Here is a 21055-nt window from a genome sequence, read left to right on the forward strand (position 1 = left end):
TTTGTTTGAATGACTTGGGTGTAACCAAATATTAAATCCATTTTCAAATAAGATATTCATGCAACAGTGATATATGGATTCTACAGATAGTTCACCTTTGGAGCCATAATTATTGATGTCTCGGAGACTTTATAAACAGCTTTGCCACTGTCTAAGGAGGCCAAAACTTGGAAAGGGTGCAAGTTGGCTTTTTGTTGGATAGGATGAGAGGGGGAGATTGAATGAGCACTTGTTACCTTACTCCTGTCCTGATAATTTTCACTTTCTTTCCTTCTTTTAAATATATCTTAATGGTGTTTCCTAAATTCTCAGAATTGGCTTCAGATCTTCTAAAGAAATACCAGATTGGCTTTATTTTGGGGGGGAGAAGTGGGAATAATGGAATAGTCAAAACAGTCTTTTGTACCAAATGAACATTTTTAGGTATAATTAATGGCTGTAGGAAGATATGGAATCTAAAGGTGAATTACCTTCTCAGGCAATGGCTGTGATTAAAGAAGTAAAGTAATTAAACAATTAAAAAATATTCATTAAATGTTAAATTGTCCTGGTCATTGTTGAAAACTCAAAATCTAGGAATCCTTTGTCTTCATATAATGAAGACGTGATGGGGATGTGAATATGTAAATCACAACATAGGAACTAAATAATGAGCTATGAAAAGAGAAATAGCAGAAGGCATTTTATGATTTATTGATAATACCTTACATTTCATTTGTGTTTTATAATTATCAAATTACTTCCATGTACATCATCTTATTTGCTTCTCACAATCACTGGGCACACAGGCTAAATGTTACCATCTTCATTAGAGAATAAGTAGGTCTGAGATTAAGGAGATGCACGTGAAGTCTTAATTACTAAATGTAGTACCAGGGGTCAAATCAAGATCTTTAAAAAATAAATGCCAGTGTTCAAACTGATGTGTGCAGAAAAAACTTTTAGAAATGGGAATATAAGGTGAATCTTGAAGAAGATACAGGTAGGATATTCTGCCAAAATATGAAAATGAGAAAGTCTGAGTAATAGTCTAGAATACAGTTGAGAGTCAAGTTAGATCAGAAGCTTTATTTCAGGGCCTGTTGGGAGAAGATTCCTAGAAAGGTAGTTTGGGGCTAGATCAGTGATTTTTCAAACTGGGGGTGAAAGTTAGTGTTTGGAGAGGTTTTTGCTGTTGTAACTGGAGGAGTGAGGTGGGGCTGCTGGCATCTAGTGAGTGGGGATGAAGATGCCCCTAAAGATTGTGCAGTTTGTAGGACAGAACCACATCAAAAATGATCTACCAGCTCAGAATGTCAGTAGTGAAGCTGAGAAATGATGAACTGGATTGCAGAGGGCAAAATGTCCATTCAAGGACTTAGAAGTTACCCTGTATGCAGTAGGGGGCCATTGAATTTTTTGTAGTTTTAAAGAGGGAGTGCTGTACCCAATGGAAGTTGGTCAGAAATGGTAATCTATGAAATAGATTTGATTTTCCAAGTTGGTTTTTTTTTTTTTTTGACAGGAATGAAATTCTAAACTTCTGCCGTATGCATACAGGGCTACAAAAGAGACAACAAAATCATTTTGTGATAAGGTTTTGTAGGGAAGAGATGGGTCTTGAAAGGTACTGAAACCTTATAGGCAAATCCTTTCTAGGTGTGTGAGATAATGAGAATTCAGTTCACAGAAAGATGGGATTGAATAGCCAGTGTAGGTTTCTTTCACTGAAATGACTAGGGAGGCTACTGTCGCGCCCAGCAGAGCTGAAAGGGCACCGTCAGGCTGCTGATGCCTATAAATCACAGAGATGGTTTATAACAAGGGCAGACTGTGCTGTGATCGATGCTCTCCAAACCATCAATGGGACATTCCTCGTTGTGATGAGATGTGAATGCTGCCAGGGGTCATGAGAATCTTGGATTTATCCGACCATCCTGGATTCTGAATAGCTTCATCAAGTAAGAGTTGTCACAGTCCAAGCCCCCATTTTCAACCTTCTGCTGCATGAAATTTCACATCTATGAGCTACAACATGATGAAATGTAGAGGCGAACGTCTGCTGCTTCTGTAATCATCTTCCAGTTTCTTTTCCAGCACTTACTTTTTGCTTGCAAAACGCTAGATTTCATTCTGTCATTCAGCTTCATGCCATAAAAAACTTGTTCCTCTCTACTTGGCTGTTACAGGCATTTCTTTGTAAGACATTGTCACGGGAAAAAGTTGTATACTAACAATGTAAGGTGTCTGTTGCCTTAATGGGGGTAGTGAGAAATGAAAGATAAATGCCAGGTTATCATAGGATGCTGTGCTCGACCAGGATTAAAGAATGTGGTGCTATACCTAAGCAACTCGTTTGGGCCTGCTCTCTGGGAAGACTGTGATTTATGTGATACAAACTTCTCCCAATTTAAAACCGGTAGGTTTTCTGTTACCTAGGAGAGGCTACCATTTGCTTTAAGCAAAAGTACACATTTGCTACAGCTGTAAACTACCTTGAGGGCCCAGAAGATATCAAATCTTATAGATTGCTTTAAACTAATTTAATCCTAGAAAAAGGTCAGTCTGCAAAAATTTAATTTTTATGTTTCCAAATCAGAAGGCAGAGAACGTCTGTGTCCTGAGGCATATGCATTAGCTCTAGGGCTGGAGGAGGGTAGGCGGCGGGTAGAGTGTCATCATCTTTTATTAATACTCACAGTTTTTTGTGACTCTTTCCAGTCTGGCCAAATTCATTCTCTGGACCAATGCTCATTTGCAGGGGAATGTAAATTTATTTTTAGGTAGTTGACTTTACCCAGTCTTTAAGGGACAAGAACATGACCATTATTCAGGAAGATATTTTAAACCTTTTAGGTGGTCACTACAAAAGAAAATCACAAATGCAGGTGGAAAATGACTTAGGAAAGCATAGAGTGAAGTAGGTGACCCTCTTTGTTAGGTGCATCAACTCAAAAGAAATCTATTGTAAGTGCCCAACAAACCATGTGATAATGCAGGGTTAACACAAATTTAGCTGTTATACAAGAAGATGGTTTACTGAATTTTATCAGTTAATATTCTTATTGCATACATACCTATATTTACTAAATATCCTTTGAATATGAGTATATATTGCCAGTTGAATGTTTTCCTTAATATTATGACTATGACAGTTCTCACCTATCCTGAATATATCCTAAAACATTTTATTTTATTTATTTTTATTTTTACAAATAGTTTATTGTCAACTTAGTTTCCACATAACACCCAGTGCTCATCCCCACAAGTGCCCTCCTCCATGCCCACCTCCCCTCCCCCGCCACATCCATGAGTCCTCAGTTTTTGTCAGCATTCAAGAGTCTCTCATGGTTTGCCTCGCTCCCTTTCCCCCACCATTTCCCCCCTTCTTCTCCCCCTTGTTCCTCAGTTAAGTTCCTCGTAATCCTCCTATACGTGCAAACATATGATATTTGTCCTTCTCTGCCTGACTTATTTCGCTCAGCATCACACCCTCAAGGTCCATCCATGTCGCTACACATGGCCAGATTTCATTGTTTCTCATTGCCATGTAGTATTCCATGGTATAGATAAACCACATCTTCTTGATCCATTTGTCCGTTGATGGACACTTAGGCTCTTTCCATGTTTTGGCTATTGTTGAGAGTTATCCTAAAACATTTTAATACACCCAGCCTGTGTGGTTTATGGCGAGGTTTAAATTTTCTATTTTTATTTTCTAGCTTTCTACTTCAACAAATTTAAGTTAATGGGTTAGATAAAAAAGAAATGTAACTAGTTAAAAATTCAGTCATATAGTACTTGGAAACCTTAAGAAAGGAGTTTTTTACATTGCATAGTCAGTTTTGGGAAGACTATTCCTACTTTGAATATGCTTGAAAAAGAAGATTATTTGATTTGGAGAGTGTAGGTTTGCTCTCTGGGAATTTATAACTTAGAAGACAGCAAAATACACCCAGGAAAAGTCTTACAAATTCTTAAGAGGCATGACACATTATTTTGATGATACTTTTCAAAGTATTACTGAAGAGTCCTGTATGAATTTTATGGCGCTAGACTTGATGAGAAATAATAGAACTGTGGTTATACAGCCCCCGGGTCATATAAAATAATATATAATAGAATTGGTTACTACATTGTTTTTACTTCTGTGAATTTTGGAAATTTTTTTATGCTCTATAGCACTGAAAATGGTTAAATATAGCATTTATGGTCATTTCTATAAAAATACATTTGAATCTTGAACATAATAAATACAGTCTCCAATTACAGAGTAATCCTCATATTGCTTAAATGATTCTTAGAGATTCTTCCTTAGAAAATTAGCCAAAGGAGTACAAACCATTTATTTTTCCTTTTTCCTTTGGTTTTGGGTTCTAAAATCTAGAATCAAAGGAGAGACTAGTGTTCTTACACTGTTTGGGGTTGTATAATTGAAACTATATAGTAAGAGGATCCAGGGCTATTACGGAATGAGATTATTATGAACACAATCCTCTATGTGTCTTTTAAAATTCAGTAATGAGGGACACCCTGAGTCTCGGCTCAGTCAGTTGAGCGTCCAACTTCAGTTCAGGTCATGATCTCAAGGTTTGTGGGTTCGAGCCCCAAGTTGAACTCTCTGCTATCAGTGAAGAGCCTGCTTTAGATTCTCTGTCTCCCATTCTCTCTGTCCCTCCCTTGCTTATGCCCTCTTTCTCAAAAATGAATAAACATCAAAAAAAATCATTAAGTGAAAATAAAATTTTAGGCAATTCATACTTGTTGAGACCTAACTTAGTTATGCGTTGAAGTCCAAATTATTGTCAACATCTCATTTAGATAACACTCGTCTTCCATAAATAATATACCTAAAAATATAATCATTTGCTAAATTATATTTGTTTGCTAAAAAAGTCAGTTTGAATGATAACCTTTGCCTTTCTACTACATTGGTTTATCTCTGATATATACTTTGATACGTACATAAACACATGCTCTTCACTGAGATTTTCTCCCCACTTATTTAATTTTTAAAATCAGTTTGTATAAAGGGACCATGATGTTATCAGGCCTATTGGTGGTAATACCATAGATATTAGAAGAGTAGAGCTTTGACCTTGAATAATAGAAATCATTTATGTAAAGTTTAGTGTATTCTCTGCCAGCATGTAATAGATAATAAAAATATTTTGGTATATTCAAATTGCACTTTAGCCAAATTTAATCATCCCTGTTGCTTTCTTTTTACTTCACTGTGGGTGAGCCCATACTCAAGATGGCTCTCTCTATGGTCAATGTTGCTTTTCACAGGGATTGCTGTATTAGTTTTTATTAATGCCATACCCCATTAGCACAGATTTAGTGGCCTGAAACAGCATCCACGTATTATCTTACAGTTCTGTGTGATAGAAACCTGGTTACAATATGGCTCAGTTGGGTTCTTTGCTTACAATCTCTGATTAGCCTTGTGTGTTAGGTGGGGTATGTTTTTGTAGGTGGATGAGTCCACTTACAAACTCATTCTTGCTCTCCTTACGGTTGTAAGATAGAGGTCACTCTTTTCTTGCTGGCCATCAGCCGGGAGCCACCCTTTGCTTCTGGAGTCTGTCAGGATTCTTTCATGTGCTTTCTGGGTTCCATGTCTCCTCTTAGCAACAGTGGGTCAGGTCTGTTTTACACTTCAAATCTCTCTGACTCTAGCCAGAAAAAGTTCTGTTGTTTAAGAGCTTATGTGATTAGACTTGGCTCACCTGGATAATATAGGCTAATGTTTCTCTTTTAAAGTTTGTAACCTTTACCACATCTGCACGATCCCCTTTGCCATGTAACATATTCACATATTCCAGGGATATGTGAATGTTCTTTGAGTGTCATTCTGTCTAGTGGGATGGCAATAATAACAAACTAAAGAACTAGCTCAAGTTGTCTTTAGTCTCCTTCACTACCAGTTATATGATCGTGGTCTTTCAGTTTTGCTTATGGGTATGTTGGGCCATGAACTCTTAAAAGTCCCTTTTAGCTGTTTACACCATGAAAGCGTGGACCTAGCTCTCCACTTGCCTTCTTTCTCTCTTTATTCTTCTTTTCTCCCTCATATCATTGAGTTTTTACTCAAACCTTTTTATTTTCTCTATTATATTTGTTTTCACATTCCTTTGCCTTTATTTTCTTCATCATTTGTATGCAATTCAAGGGCCTCTTGACTGGTAAAATATTTTTTTTCATATGTCATTTAATTGTAGTATCTAACGTGAATCAGATGTGATGCTATTTTATAGCCTTTATTCCAGTTGATGTGTGTTGTATGTGTTGCTGCAGGATATTAATGTGTTTGATTATAGCATGGTACTCCAACCCTGTCCAGAGTTGTGTAATAGACAGACTGTTGTTACCATATTCCCTTCCTAATATCTGAAAACTTTTGAGTTCTGCCATAATCTGACCTCCATCATTTTGGATAATGACAGCTCATTGAGTGCAGTGGTCCTACGTTCCCACAGTATGCCAAATGGTTTTATGACCTTCTTTCTCTCTTTAGGATGCTAGGTGTCAGATGCTTGTTTAAAATGAATCAGGGAGCCTGGGTGGCTCAGCCAGTTAAGCATCTGGCTTTGGCTCAGGTCATGATCTCACCGTTCCTGATTTCGAGCCCCGCATCGAGCTCTATGCCGGCAGCTCACAGCCTGGAGCCTGCTTTGGATCCTGTGTCTCCCTCTTTCTCTGCCCCTCCCTCACTCATACTCTGTCTTTCCCTCTCTTAAAAATAAATAAAACATTAAAAAATTAGAATGAAAATGAATCATATTTGACTGTGTTTTGTTTAACATACTTCTGAAAATTGCCCACCCCCTTGTGCTAATAACACATGTTGCTTTTGAGAACTAATGTCACAGAGCCAGGCCAGAGAAATACTCCAAGAATCTGTTGCCAGAAACTATTGAGACACAAAATGTGCAATAACCATGGAGGGAGAGGACCTTTATTTTTCAGGGATATGCTTGGTTTTCAGTTAACAAGAATTTCTGGGCATTGTTCCAGAATTTAAATTTACAGCATTGATAGTAACAGGTGAATTTGAAGGTTGGAAGATTGTGCTAATCATGATGGATTCCCATAAGATGCACTGGACCTCTCCTGTGCTAGATAAAAATTGTGATGGGAAAATTTACTGTGTATATCTAGCAGCCTTGCTAATTTACTGATTTGTTTCACTTAGGATGCTGAAAATAATGCTCTACTTATCTTATTTGTTTGCATTTAGCTACTGCTAACACTTCATTTGCTTAATTTCTTCCCTTGATTTTTATTATATTTTTTATTTTTTAAAGTTTATCGGGGGGGGGGGGGGGGAGAGAGAGAATCTCAAGCAGATGAAGCTAGATGCCATGACCATGAGATCATGACCTGAGCTGAAATCAGGAGTTGGATGCTTAACCAACTGAGCCACACAGGAGCCTTTCTTGACTTAATTTTTTTTTTTTTTACAAATAGTTTATTGTCAAATTAGTTTCCATATAACACTCAGTGCTCATCCCCACAAGTGCCCTCCTCCATGCCCCTCCCCCCTCCTTCCAGCATCCATGAGTCCTCAGTTTTTGTCAGCATTCAAGAGTCTCTCATGGTTTGCCTCTCTCCCTTTCCCCCACCATTTCCCCCCTTCTTCTCCCCCTTGTTCCTCCGTCTTGACTTAATTTTTAAAAAGCTAAGAAAAGCTCATTCAAAAATAAATCCATGGCTGACTTTTAGATTGTTAACTTGCAGAAAAGTAATTGCATTTATTTTCTGACAGCGTTACACAATTAATGTTTAAGCCTAGAATCTTGTATGTTGGAACTGTTGACATAGAGTTAAATAGCTTCCCAGAGTAAGGGGTCACTGATATGTGAAAATTCCCTGCCCCACCCTTATCCTTACTGGAATTTTATCTGATAAGTTCCAGGTTAGTTTTGTTGTCTATAAATCTTAGACTCTTGTATTTCTATCACAATTTATTAGGATCTGGTCCTGAGAATGTCGCTTGGGTGCCGTGGGGTATATTCTAAAAGGATGAGAATGGACTCTGAACTTGTAGTTCCTTATTTATGATTCTCCACGACTGCTATGTTTTACTTATGGTTCTCTCTGACATTCCCTCAGAGTACTAAGGATGGGGATAGTGGTGCAGTTGCTATTGTTACTGTTTTTCTTATAACCTCGTGGACTGATTTCTGGACTGAAATAACCTCATTTAGATATCCAAGTACTCCTTTAAATGATACCTTCTGTGGCAAATGATTATTGTCTAAAATATGACTAATCATAAAGTTCTGTTACAGCAGTAATTATAAATAATTTGGTATTTTGACTTTCCTTTTCTTGGCTGACTTTTCTCTTCCATAGAAAGCAGATAGTAGGTAAAATGAAGAAATATTTTTTTCTACTTGTCTAGAACATTTTCACTTCTTTTGGGTACAGAACATTTATAGGGATTGAAATGCTGCTGTATTTGCTTAGCCATCATGAATTTATTGCCTATTAGTATTTCAGAGTGTCCTTTGAATCAAAATTATCGAATCCCTTTAAAGGTATTTATTTTTTTCACCTTCTGTATATTCAAGCTTAAGATTTTCATCTAATGATAAAAGTAGCACTTTTTTTTGTGCGAAAAACTTTATCTTTTAAGCTTCAAGATGGGTGTGTAGCACAGGTGGAAATTACAGTTCTGGTGTTCTAGAATTTGAGTGGTATTCAGATTACCAGACAATTCATTACACTTTTGATTAGATGCTTTTTCAGCTTTTGAGCATAAAGAACCACTCCTCTTTACCAGTGATTCTCATAGTTTGGTCTGAGGACCCTAGAGGCTCCCTAGATTTTTCTGAGGTCCACAAAAGCTTTCCTTTGCAACTACATAGCTACGTGAGGTTAGATTATCTTCATATACTTCAACTAAACATATATCTTGGTAGAATCCAGCTGATTTTTATGAAGTCAGACAGTAAAAAGATTTACAAAAATGGAGAACAAAGCAACTCTTCTCACTAATTATTTTTGTTTTAGAAAATGTACTTTTTCCTAAAAGATATTTATCTACATTTTAACATGCAGTGGACATAATATTATTATTTAAAGTGCATTAACAAATAATTAAATACTTCTCACTTTTAATATTTATAGGCAAATATTGATAGATATGACCCATATAAATAAAAGATCACTGTGGTCCTTAACAATTTTTAAGGGTTTACAAGGCTTCTGAGACCAAAAATTTGAGAGGGACCTGCCTTCTACACTTTTATAAGGCCTCCTAAACCTGTATTTCCTTGAATTCTTTGAGTTCGAGCACCTGGATATAGGAGGCTTTATAAATATTTTCTCTTTAGTGTCTGATACTTTTTTTTTTTTTTAATTTTTTTTTTTTAATGTTTTATTTTTTTCTAGGAGAGAGAGAGACAGCGTGAGCAGGGGAGGGTCAGAGAGGGAGGGAGTCACAGACTCTGAAACAGGCTCCAGGCTCTGAGCTGGCAGTCAGCACAGAGCCCGACGCGGGGCTCGAACCCACGAACCGCGAGATCATGACCTAAGCGAAAGTCGGACGCTTAACCGACTAAGCCACCCAGGCGCCCCTGATACTTTTATGTAGTTTTCTGATCTAAAAAAAAGATCAGAAAAGCAATGCTCTGTTTTCTGATCTCCAGGAATATTTGACTGGTTTCAGGAGTTGCAATATGCGGAGGGGAGTTAGCACAATGTCAGATCTGAAATTGTTCAAGTCAGCAATGAGTAAAGGAAAGAGAATGTCAAAAGTTTGTGTACTCACTGCTCAAGTTTACAAATCTCAACACTACTGTATTTGCTGTCTGACCCTGACTGTCCTACTTCCTTCTTGTAAGGACTCTTGTAATTACATTGGGCCATCTGGATAATCTCCCCATCTCCAATCCTTAGTCAAATCTGGAAAATCTCTTTTGCCATGTAATGTAATATATTCACAGTTTTCAGGGATTAGGAGGTAGATATCATTGGGGATGCCATTATTCTGCTTGATATCATGGGAATACATATCTTTTACTTGACTAGGTGTTAACACATTGCTCTCCAAAATTGTTTAGCTAAGTTTGTCTTCAGTGTAAAAATTGGTCACATTCCTTGTCGCCAACTGGTATTATCAGAGGTAATATTTTTATTACTTTTTGGTATAAAAGACTTTAAATTTTCTTTGTTGTTAGTGATGTATTGTGTAATCATTCTCTTATATTGTAAATCACTATCATACAAGTATACTTTGGATTATTTTGGCTAAAAAAATTTTTTTTTTTTGAGAAAGCAAGCATGAGAGGGGAGGGGCAGAGAAAGAGGGAGACCAAGAAGCCCAGGCAGGCTTCATGCTGTCAGCACAGAGCCCGACGCGGGGCTTGAACTCACGAACTATGAGATCATGAGTAGAAATCAAGAGTCAGTTAATGGACTGAGCCACTCAGGTGCCCCATATTTTGGCTAGGAATATTGGCTCACATTTCTTTGCACTCACATAGTGTTGTGCAGTCTTTTCACAGGTTATTTCTGTGATTGACAGTTTACTAGCCAGAAATACTTAGCATAATCTGCAAACAGTAAGACATTCATCAAGATGAGAAATAAAACCAATATCAGATTTAATGATAATTGAAATTAATCCAAGACTTGCCAGAAAACTACTACTTATAGAATGCTATTCTTTTCAAATGTATCCTTGGTGATTGAGTTTATATATATATATATTATATATATATATTATATATATATATATTATATATATATTTCTAGACTCATTATAATTATATACAGTATAGTAAGGACATTGCTGCTGATTGGTTTCATTCATCAGGAACTCTTTCTGTGCTATCTGACTTACATGCTGTCTGTATCCTTTCTAGCCTGGGCATTTCCCATAGTCTTCTAACTCATTTCCCTTCCTTTAGTGTCACGTACTATCTTTCTAGTGTATACACAGTCCTAGCACATTTCATAACATTTCTTAATTCATGGACCCCTTTTAGAATTTAAAGACCATTGTAGATCCTTTCCCAGTGTGTATATATATATGTGTGTGTGTGTACTCACACACACAATGTAATCATAGTCTCAGAGTGTTCAGAGGCCACATCTAGAGTCGATGTGTCCTGAATTAAAACATCTGACTTGAAGGAGAAAGACGGAACTGGTTAGCCCACAATCCTATTAGGATGCCATTTATGATCTGATCCCTAGATGCCTGCCTCTCTAGATCAATTTCCTACCACTATATCCTGCATTAACATTTTACTACTTGAAATTCCTCAAACATTCTGTGTTCTTATCAGTTGAAGCTAACTCTGAGATTTTCTTATAGGATACTGATAGCTGTTTCTGGATGTCTCATGACCATATTAATAGGTAGAAAACTGTTTATGCCTTTGCCAAATGCTTTACACAGCTTTCATTGATTTTGTTTTCTCAATCTGTACTCTTAGTAGCTATTTATCAGTATGTTAGATTTGAATAGTTTTGATGTCAGCAGCCTTAGACAATGGAAGACTCTTTCATAACATGTAAAAAACACTTTGGGATAATTATCTATTGCTCATTGCCTTCTTTCTTTTCCTCCTCCCTTCATCCTTTTCTTCCTTTCTTCTCATTTCTTGATTTCTTGTAGTGCTTCACAAGTCATAGCTTTTGGGTACTGGGAAATGGGGAAGGTGAGAGCCAGTATAGTTCACTGGTTATGAAGATGTGTTCTGGGGGCGCCTGGGTGGCTCACTTGGCTGTGTGTCTGACTCTTGATTTCAGCTCAGCTCATGATTCCAGGCTAATGGAATTGAGACCCTTGTTGGGCTCCATCATGAGTTTGGGGCCTGCTTAAGATTTTCTTTCTTTCTCTCTTTCTCTCTCCCTCTTTACCCCTACCCCACTTGCACACACCTTCTCTCTCTCAAAAAAAAAAAAAAAAATGTGTCTTAAAGCCAGAAGGACTATATGAATCAGCATCCTGAAAGTTGCAAGTTTCAGAAAATGCATTGCAGATTGGTTTAATTAAGGGCGATTGTTTTCACTCATGTAACCAAAGTCTGCTAATAACGTTCTCCTCAGGTACGGTTTGATCTCAGCTATAGGACCATTTATCTGTGATTGTCTTATCTGTGACCTTATTTTTTTAAGTGTCTTCTTTGAAATACTCTCTTTTTTTAAAAAAAAATTTTTTTTAATGTTTTACTTATTTCAAGGAGAGAGAGAGAGACACAGCGTGAGCAGGGGAGGGTCAGAGAGAGAGGGAGTCACAGACTGAAACAGGCTCCAGGCTCCGAGCCGGCAGTCAGCACAGAGCCCGACGCGGGGCTCGAACCCACGAACCGCGAGATCATGACCTAAGCGAAAGTCGGACGCTCAACCGACTAAGCCACCCAGGCGCCCCTGAAATACTCTCTTGTAGGAAAACGACTGGCCTAGATCTGGGCCTTATACCCTATATCATACAATCTGAAAAAGTACAAAATGTTCTTTTCCAACCCTAGAATGGGAGCCTTAGGATTTATTTTATTTGGAACAACTTAGGCCACGTGCCAACCCCTGTGGTTAAGGAAATCTCATGTACTAGTTGGCTTATAAAGGGATTAGTGCTCATCAATAAAACAATTGTCTTTGAATAATTAAATAAAATTAGCATACTTAACAATGAGTGGGCAAGAATCTTTGAAATCAAGCCCAGGGGCACAGATTCCCAATGCATTAGAGCTGGATGCACAACCAAAATAGCTTGATTGATCAAGAAATTAAATGCATAGTTTAAGACCCTACACTTTACTTGTTAGGTTCTAATCAGAAAAATGTCTACCTCAGATGGTTATGAGTGTTAAGAAATGTGAACAATCTGCAATTCTACCCTACTCCACAAGGAAATAAGTTAGCCTGCCACAATTCATGGCAATACATTTTGCTGGCCAAAGGCACAAGATTCCTCATTCAGATACAGAGGGTTTTATTACACCGATAACAGTGGAGGAGTTTTAGGATTTGCACGAGTTACCTCAGCCCCTATTCCCACAGGGCAGTGCAAAGAAGGCCAGATGATACCTGCACATGCAGTGGGTTGCATCATATAAAAGGGACACCCCAGCCAACATTAGGGAAACTGAACCTTTTATGATGTTCTCTAGCAAACTGCCTGACCTTTGCCTTGGACAGTCATTACCCTTATTATACTGGACAGTAATCAAACCTGCCTTTGGTTCCAGAGAGAGATGGTATTTCTGTCTCTTAAGGCTGTTTTCTACACAAGCATCCTTGAAAACATAGTCTAGAACAAAGACTGTTTTTGCCTTTGCTTGCAAGAGATGCATAAATGTAAGGGGCCTGTCTGTGGAAAATTGTTCCCCAGTAATATCTATCCCACATTTCTGCTCTCTGTCAGGTTCTGGAGACTTGACCCATGAGTATGCTGCACCATGGGCTATTCTAACCTGAACAACAGAGGTTGCTGCAAATCTGTTTAATTCTCTAATAGGGTATTTAATTAAGTCTACTCTGAACAGGATTCTAAGCAGTGTGGTGAGGCCAAACTCATCTTCCAGGGGTCCAACCATACCCTCCAGGGTCTGAAACCTAGCTAGCTGAACAAATGCCATAAAACATCCGGGTCAATGAAAACCTTCTGCTTTCTCCTTAAGTTTCTGTATTGACCTTTTCACTTGGTTTAGCATTGGTGCAGGCATAGCAGGATGTATTGGTGATTGTGTATACTGTGCCTTAGCCAAAAATGAGTAAGTCTAGGGTACCTCTGTCATCCGTGACAGCCTTGGCCAGTGAGCTGAAGCTGACTTGAATGCTTTCCAAGGCCTAGCTGGTATCATTGATCACTTTACCTCAAGTCAGAGCTCCATTTCACAGCACTTTTTCTAATTAGATGGCTCCGAGTATAGGGAAAACTGCCCTCAGAGTGTGCATAAATAGCAAGGCTGTTATGCCGCTGGGCAGCTCCCCCAGGTAATAAGGGAAACTTCATTTTCTATGGATTACAGCGATTTCCTCATAGCCGTGTGATCTAGTGGTGTACTTCTTGAGGCAGTCGTAGGGTTGCTTAAAATTTTCTGTGGCTTCCCATATTTAATAGATTCTTTGAATCCTATGGATTCTGGCCTTTGCCCAACTTACCAGCTTTACTTGTTCTAGCTTCCTTCTCCTTCTCTATTTTCTCTAATTCCCTTATGTTTGCTATGCTCTCTCAATATATAGCCCCTGTACCAGCTGGGCTTTCAATATAAAATGCTGAGTTTCTACTTACTCTCTCTGTCCCCTCCCATCCCCATTATCCTGTTGTACTAGATCTTGTACTTGTGGTGTATTATGTATGTACTGCTTCATAGTACTTAGCATGATCTCAGTTTGCATCTATTAGAGTTCTCTTAGTGTCACTTCATTGCTAAACTCTATGCTCTGTGATGGCTGGGAATACATTTATTGTTGCTTATTTTTATATTCTTGTAGCTTCCTAGCACAATCTGGGAAGTGGCCAGTATTCACTAAATATCTATTAAGTTTATTAGTATTTTTTTAAATTTATAATTAAATATTTGGAAAGGATATTGGTGTCAAGCTCTTGGGCTTCAGACCTGGCTCACCATAGTTGGCTGTAGCTTGATTGGTCAGGAAAGGAGATCTGGGTATAAGACACCCAGTAAAATACAGGATGGCATGGTTAGCCAAGAAAGCAACAATTAGGGTGGGCCAAAGAGACTTTTGCAGCACTTAGGGAAACAGGGCTTAAGCTTGAAGAGTGTAGAATTTGCTTCCTTGAACTCCACAACGGTTCCCTAAATGTGAAGGCAACAGTTAATGAAGAGGCAACCTAATATGTAACTAAATCCCAGGCTACTGGAAGTCTTAACAGAGAAGTTCTTTAAAGACATTTCTTACCGGGCATAGGAAATGGATGTTGGACGATTCTGTTCCTAAGCTGGTTGTGATCCTTAGGAGTTGGATCTGTTCCGCCAAATGAACAATAGTGATATTATTCACTCAAAGCTGCCATTACAAATTGAACTAGAAGTTCTTTTTATTTTACTTGCACTTTTAGTTTTTTACTAAGGTAGTTAATTACTAGGGGATTGATTAGGATAGTTAGTGAAAACAGTTAAAATGTTTACTTTCATTTGTGTCTCCAGTTCACTGTGAGCTCTTCCAAGTCAGGCACTCTCCTTACTCTCTGTGTCTCCATTACCTGGGACAGTGTCTAGGATGTACTGAGTAGTGACTCCATTGGCTTTTGTTCTGTAGGCTCCGGAGAGAGACTGCCTATTTTCATCCAAGCTCTGCTGCTTCTTGCTCTGTAACCATGGAAGTTGACTGAATATCTCCTGGTGTCAACTTCCCTGTAGAGATAATAAAGCTTAGAGGATTCTCAGGAGAGCTGAATATAAGAAGCATTTAAGAAGTGCCTGGTACATATTTAATGCTCAATGAACATTAGCTTTCATTTTTAGAAACAAAGCATCACACTCTCCCTACATTTGGATCAGAGTGTGGGAATCTTAAATCATTTGAAATATTAATACCATGTTAGGACAGGTAGGTAGTAGTAATTGGAAGGTGAGAGGCTTACCTGGGTTATTCTTCAGGGATGACTTGGGGAACCAGAATCTTCTCATGATTTTGTCTTCTCTCTAGAACCTCCTTGGAACTGCATCCCCCTATCCAACTGGTTAATGAGCGAAGAGAGAGAAAGTATGCAGGGTCAAGCAGGGAGATGTAGGGGCCAAGTGTAGCTGTGATAGAATTCTCTTCTACCCATGTTCTATTGGCTAGAATTCAGTTACAGAGCCCCTTGGAGATGCAAGAGGACTGGAGACTGTAATCTTACGTGCCTAGGAAATGCTAGGAGGAACTTCCTGTACATCTATTAAAGATTTCATTAATAATCATCAACTATCCATAATCAGCTTGGAATAATATCATTTGTACCTAACTTAATCTAGTTTTGTTGATGTTGCTCTTGTTGTTTTTGTTGCGTTTGTTTTCACAGATTGACTGGTATGACCATGTCCTGCCTATGGGCAGATACAGTTTGACAGCTGGAAAAACAGTAGGAAAGCAGAGAAAAGAGGGGACCTGCCTCCAAACAGGCACCATGAAATTGTTGGAGCCATGTTATGTCTTGGAAATCATAAGAACTGCAGAGATCTATCTTTATGATGTCTATTGATTTCTCATTAAATTCTCCTTTGATTTAATCATAGTCTTACATAGATCCCATTTTAGACATTGATAAACTCTAGCAGTTTCATATTTGACTTTGAGATTCTAGTTAATCTGAATCTTTATCTAGTAGGAATATATATATGGTATGTCTTATTTATTACCTATATGCTGTATTTATTTATTTATTTATTTATTTATATGCTTTAGCAGTTATTTTTCAAGAGACTTGCTCTATAGGTCAGATGCTATCTCCATTCCACCAAGTAGAGGTACTTAGTTCTTACACTAAGGTAATTGACCATGTTAATTTGACATCCACAGGCTCTTTGGGATTATTTTTAGTCATTCTTTAGTCTCTCTGTATTCTTACTGCATTTGATGAAGAGAGTTTTGGATTCCCCAAGCTAAGAAACAAAAGTGGATGAGTGTCCTCCTTATTGCTTTTAAACCTGAGGGATTATCAGATGCATTACAACTCCATAAAGCTCAAGGCAATTTAATAACTTGCACACTCCAAATCATAAGAACATATAAAACAACTAGGACAGTGACAGCTTAAGTAGGCCATTTCATTTCTAAACACTGAAAAGTAGCAGCACTAGACTGAGTCATAATGGAACTAAAACTCTACTCCTCTACCTTGAACCTTTGTAATCACTGAAACTATTTGTAGCAACTGGCTAGTGTACCTTAAGAGTCTTACTAAGTGCTTTTCTTGTATATCATCAAAAGTATATGTGATATATTGATAGACTTATATGTGGGAAAACTTAGGTCTGGGTCATAAGGTTATGCTAATACTTCTGCCTCTTAGGGACACATGTTTTTATTAACGTAATACCCTGCTGTGGGACCTCTGCTCTGGGAGCAAGAGGCACACAGAGTTGGGGTGCAAGCCTCAAGATTTCTCTTCCTAAGAATTGGCAAAGAGGAAGTCAAACTTCCACTCTTCGCAGATGACATGATACTCTACATCGAAAACCCGACAGACTGTACCAGAAGCCTACTAGAACTGATCCAAGAATTCAGCCAAGTTGCAGGGTACAAAATCAACGTACAGAAATCGGTTGCATTTTTATACACCAACAATGAAGCAACAGAAAGAGAAATCAAGAAATTGATCCCATTCACAATTGCACAAAAAACCATAAAATACCTCGGAATAAACCTAACCAAGGATACAAGAGATCTGTATGATGAAAACTATAGAAAACTTATGAAGGAAATTGAAGAAGACACAAAGAAATGGAAAAACATTCCATGCTCATGGATAGGAAGAATAAATATAGTTAAGATGTCATTACTACCTAAAGCACTCTACACATTCAATGCAATTCCAATCAAAATTGCACCAGCATACTTCTCAAAACTAGAACAAACTATCCAAAAATTTGTATGGAACCACAAAAGACCCCGAATAGCCAAAGTAATACTGAAAAATAAAACCAAAACGGGAGGTATCACCATCCCAGACTTCAGCCTCTACTACAAAGCTGTCATCCTCAAGACAGTATGGTATTGGCACAAAAACAGACACATAGACCAATGGAACAGAATTGAGAACTCAGAAGTGGACCCAAAAGTATACAGCCAACTGATCTTTGACAAAGCAGGAAAGAATATCCAATGGAAAAAAGACAGCCTTTTTAACAGATGGTGTTGGGAGAACTGGACAGCAACATGCAGAAGAATGAAACTAGATCATTTTCTCACACCATGCACAAAAATCAACTCAAAATGGATAAAGGACCTGAACGTGAGACAGGAAACTATCAACACCCTAGAGGAGAAAGCAGGAAACAACCTCCTTGACCTCCACCGCAGCAACTTCTTACTTGACACATCCCCAAAAGCAAGGGAATCAAGAGCAAAAATAAACTGTTGGGACCTCATCAAGATTAAAAGCTTCTGCACAGCCAAGGAAACAACCCAGAAAATTAATAGGCAACCAACGGAATGGGAAAAGATAGTTGCAAATGACATATCAGATAAAGGGTTAATATCCAGAATCTATAAGGAACTCACCAAACTACACGCCCGAAAAACAAACAACCCAGTGAAGAAATGGGCAGAAGACATGAACAGACACTTCTCCAAAGAGGACATCCAGATGGCCAACAGACACATGAAACGATGCTCAGCATCCCTCCTCATCAGGGAAATACAAATCAAAACCACACTGAGATACCACCTCACGCCAGTCAGAGTGGCTAAAATGAGCAAATCAGAGAACTCTAGATGCTGGCGAGGATGTGGAGAAACGGGCACCCTCCTACACTGTTGGTGGGAATGTAAACTGGTACAGCCCCTCTGGAAAACAGTGTGGAGGTTCCTCAGGAAACTAACAATAGAACTCCCTTATGACCCAGCAATAGCACTGCTAGGAATTTACCCAAGGGATACAGAAATGCTGAGGCATAGGAGCACATGTACCCCAATGTTCATAGCAGCACTCTCCACAATAGCTAAAACATGGAAAGAGCCTAAGTGTCCATCAACAGATGAATGGATCAAGAAGATGTGGTTTATCTATACCATGGAATACTACATGGCAATGAGAAACAATGAAATCTGGCCATGTGTAGCAACATGGATGGACCTTGAGGGTGTTATGCTGAGCGAAATAAGTCAGGCAGAGAAGGACAAATATCATATGTTTGCACATATAGGAGGATTAGGAGGAACTTAACAGAGGACCATGGGGCAGAAGAAGGTGGGAAATGGTGTGGGAAAGGGAGAGAGGCAAACCATGAGAGACTCTTGAATGCTGAGAAACAAAATGAGTACTGATGGATGTGGGGGGGAGGAGGGAGATGGGCATGGAGGAGGGCACTTGTGGGGATGAGCACTGGGTGTTATATGGAAACCAATTTGACAATAAACTATTTGTAAAAAAACCAAAGATTTCCTTGATTTTAGAGCGCTCTAAATTGAGATCATAAAACTGCAGTGTGCCTGGTGAATATTTTTGTGTTAGGATTCATAATATTAGGAATAAAGACTCCTATGATTGAATACATTTCCCTCTAAGCCATATTCTTTCATATTCTCTGTCCTAAGAATTCCTAAAAAATGGGCTGAAGTTGAAGTATTGCAGCTTTTATATTCATGGTATCCAAGTAGCTCTTTATTCAGCTGTATTTAGTGACCACATCGAAGAGCTGTTTCAACCAAGTGTATGTTACTAAGATTGTCTTAAAGAGGTTTCTTTATCAGCAGGAAACTTTCACTATTCAGTAAGATGTCAAAGGCATGTTTTTGTGGGTGGGACCTTTCTAGACCTTGTTTGGAACCTGAGGATTTAGAAAGAATGGCAGTGTTGTTCTTCTCTGATTTATTTTTTTCTCGACTGTTATATTTTTGTGTTTTATGTGTGCTCAGCAGCTCTGTGCAGTTTTATTGACTTCTAAACTAAGCAAATAGAATAAACTCTGGTGGTATAAAGTGTTAAGTGAGTGAGCCACAGGGAGCACATTATAAAGGCTCTTCACTCACTCGGCTCTGGCTGCCAATTTGCTTTCAAGTGCAATTCAGGAAGCCGGTTGTGCTCTACCAAACCCTAAATAATCTATGCCATGTTCACTTCAGAAATTAGCTGCTGCTTTTTATACCATCACCACAATTAATCATGGCCCATCATTTCATGTCCTATGTGGGAAGTTTCGGCAAATATTGCACTTGATGAACCCTTCCTATACCCTGCCCCCTTGTTTATAAGGAGCAGTAGTGCAGAGGAGAGGTTAAGAGTTGGTCTATTGGAGACTGGGGTTCAAAATTCAGTTTTACTGTGTAATAGCTGTGGGACGTTGATCAACATACTATGACCAATGTTACTGTTAATTTGAAGAGCAGTGTGTCAGAGACTGTTACAAGTTTTAACACATATGCTTTCAATTATCACTCCTAACCCTATCTTGTAGGCATTATTACTTTCCCCATTTTGTAGATGAGGAAACAAAAAATACTGAACCTCTGACTCTCTGATTCTGCAACTGGAAAATGAGAATAATAGTATTAATATGACAGTAATATGGCAAGGATTAAATGAGATTTTGTATATAATAGTGTTTTTCACTAAGCATGTACTCAATAAGTATTAGCTATTAATATTATGGCCACAGTTGTATTAGGTTTTCCAGATTAACGGAACTAATAGGATATATATATGTTTATCCATTTATTATAATTTATTATATATTGTAGTATAACTGATTAATATAATTAAGATGTATATATGAATATGTTATGTGTGACATAAATAAATACACGTATGCGTATATAAATTTACTGTAAGGAATTGGCTCATGTGATTATGGAGACTGGGAAGTCCCAGAAGTTCAGAGGTGGGCTGGTGGTGCGGGAGACTCAGGTAGAGGCAGTGCTCCAGTTCAAAGGCTGTCAGGTAGTAAAAGTCAATGTTGCAGATGAAGTTTGAAGGCAGTTAGCTGAATTCTCTCTTACCTAGAGGAGGGTCAGACTACAGCTACTCAGACTTTTGGCTGATTGGATGAGGCCCACTCATGTTATAGAAGAAGGCCATCTGCTTTACTCTGATTAAAAATGTTAATCTAATATAAAGGTGTTGCCATTTAAATGTTAATCTTACCCAAGAACACCCTCATAGAAATACCAAGAATAGCATTTGATCAAATATATGGGCATTTCATTGCCCAATCATGTTGAAACTTAAATTAACCACCATCACAATAGTTTATCTGATGTAATAATCAATATGATGAATACATTTTTCCATTACATAGAATCTTCTCAGGAGACTGACCGTGTCTAATGTATTTTTGATATTTTAGGGGTTTATTCTTACCTGAGATAATGTCAGGGGTGTGTGTGTGTGTATTTTCTTTTGAATCTAAAATCATCCATTTCATCCATGTGGACAATGAGTATC

At 38.1% G+C, this 21055-nt stretch overlaps 1 long non-coding RNA gene across 3 annotated transcripts in view; it reads right to left on the reverse strand.

Annotated features, from left to right (window-relative positions):
• LOC120233978 overlaps positions 1-21055 on the reverse strand; it is a 45855-nt gene that overhangs the window by 12559 nt on the left and 12241 nt on the right. The window contains exons 3-6 of one of the 3 annotated variants that reach the window (XR_005528953.1): positions 15554-15649; positions 15099-15323; positions 14869-14934; positions 11584-11641 (exon numbers count right to left, since the gene is read on the reverse strand). This is a non-coding gene — a long non-coding RNA (uncharacterized LOC120233978). Of the gene's footprint in view, positions 1-11583; positions 11642-14546; positions 14766-14868; positions 14935-15098; positions 15324-15553; positions 15650-21055 lie in introns of those variants that run through there. The other 2 variants (XR_005528952.1, XR_005528954.1) reach the window with 2 other exon arrangements.

This window comes from Hyaena hyaena, unplaced genomic scaffold (genome assembly GCF_003009895.1).
Source record: "Hyaena hyaena isolate Hyena2069 unplaced genomic scaffold, ASM300989v1 scaffold_99, whole genome shotgun sequence".
NCBI lineage: Eukaryota > Metazoa > Chordata > Mammalia > Carnivora > Hyaenidae > Hyaena > Hyaena hyaena.